Source organism: Elephantulus edwardii, unplaced genomic scaffold, assembly GCF_000299155.1.
Source record: "Elephantulus edwardii isolate Elephantulus edwardi_28Jun2011 unplaced genomic scaffold, EleEdw1.0 scaffold00074, whole genome shotgun sequence".
In the NCBI taxonomy this organism is placed as follows: domain Eukaryota; kingdom Metazoa; phylum Chordata; class Mammalia; order Macroscelidea; family Macroscelididae; genus Elephantulus; species Elephantulus edwardii.
Window position 1 is genome coordinate 4,284,631 of NW_006399824.1, and position 1,947 is coordinate 4,286,577.

Sequence of the window (1,947 nt, forward strand, 5' to 3'; positions counted from 1 at the left end):
TATATAATTTATTTACAAAGTTCATATGCATTGTTTTTCATCAGATCTTTCTCATTTCCTTTATCCACTTCTCCCTCCACCCACCAAACTGTGTGACCTTATGATTAACCATCCTCCACCCCCCACCCATCCTCACCCATTGCTTCCCTTCCCCCTCTTGAATCCTCATACTCGGTCTACAATAATGGTCTTATACAATATTTGTCCTTATGGGATTGAGTTTGTTATACTCTCCATTCCCTCCCCAGTTAGGCAGTGATTTACAAAATCATTGCTCCTGAATGCTGTGTAGTATTCTATCTTATGAATGTACCATAATTTCTCAGACCATTCGATTGTGGTTGGACATTGTTTCCATGTTCTTAAAATGATGAATAATGCTGCTATGAACATTGGTGTACAAATCTCCATTTGTGCCTCAGTTCTCATTTTCTCAGGGTATATTCCAAGCAGTCGAATAGCTGGGTCATATGGAATGTCTGTGCTCAGCTTTCTAAGGAAATGCCAAACTGACTTCCAGAGTGGTTATACCATTTTACAATCCCACCAACAGTGTGTAAGAGACATCCTCTCCAACATTTATTATTTGCTCTTCTGTTAAACTTTGCCACTGCTAGTGGGGTGCAATGGTATCTCACTGTGGTTTTGACTTGCATTTCTCTTATTGCCAGTGATTTTGTAGACAGATCATTAAGGTGAACAATTTTATCAGCCTGATACTCAGTCCTTAGGACAATCAACCACTCAGGGTCACAAGAACAGGCTTCACCCAAAGACAACGATCAAAGGGTAAGAAGACAGGAGAATGAATACAAACAAGGACCACAGAGGGACAGTGGAAAGAATAGGCATTAAAAACAATGTCATAAAATAAACTTTGTTTGAATGATTGAATAGAATGCCAATCTTTTCTGTAAACTTTCACTAAAATCCCCACAAAACATAAAAAACCCCAAAACTTAAATAACTGTAACCAGGCACTGCATTATTTTTTTTAAAGTCCATGTATTCATTCATGAGAAGAGACTTTGATATCTCTTGAGATGTCCTGCTCTGTTTGGCACCATTCCCTGGCTTGGATTCTAAGCCACTTTTCCTTCCAAATCTCCTTCAACTCTTGAGGATCAACATTCATTTTCTACCAGCTATTCCTGTATTATGAGAGATTGAGTTATGGACTTTTACATAATTACATCTTAATGCTTAATAACAACAATCCACACAAGTTTATTTTATGAATCCCGTTTTATAAATTCAGAATTAACACCATCAAAAGAAACACTCAAGAAATCAAATGATCTATTGCATTGAGCAAATCTGCTGGCAAAGATCTCTTTAAAGAGTGTTAGTGCAAGAATGTCACTTATTTGTCTGACCTAAATCATGGTCTTTTTCATTCTTTTATATACATGTGAAAGTTGGAAAATTAATAAGAAAAACTGAAGGAAGACTGATGCCTCAGAATTGTGGTATCGGTGAAGGATGTTGCATACAGCACGGACTTCCAAAGGAACAAGCAATCTATCTTGGCAGAAGTGCAGTCAGAATGCTCTTTGAAAGCAAAGACAGCAGGACTGTGTCTTATATGCTTTGGGGTTGTTATTGAGAAGCAGCCTTACTTTGGAGAGAAACATTATGCTGATAAAAGAAGAGGGCCAGCAAAGGAGAGGAAGCCCCTCAATGAGTTGGACAGACAGTGACTGTAACAATGGACTTGAACTCAACAATGAATGGAGAAGGATCAGACAGGGCTTCATTCTGTTGCACATATAGGGTCACTAATGTTTTTAAATTTATTTATTAATTTTAATGAAAGTTTGCAGAGACTTAGGATTTCCAGTTATTGTTGCCCTTTTCTCCCTGCCCACCTCCTCCACCCCCAGATCACTTTTCTCCTTGAAAAGAAAAAGAAAAACTCTTTCATTGTTATGCAATTTCTCCTCCCCC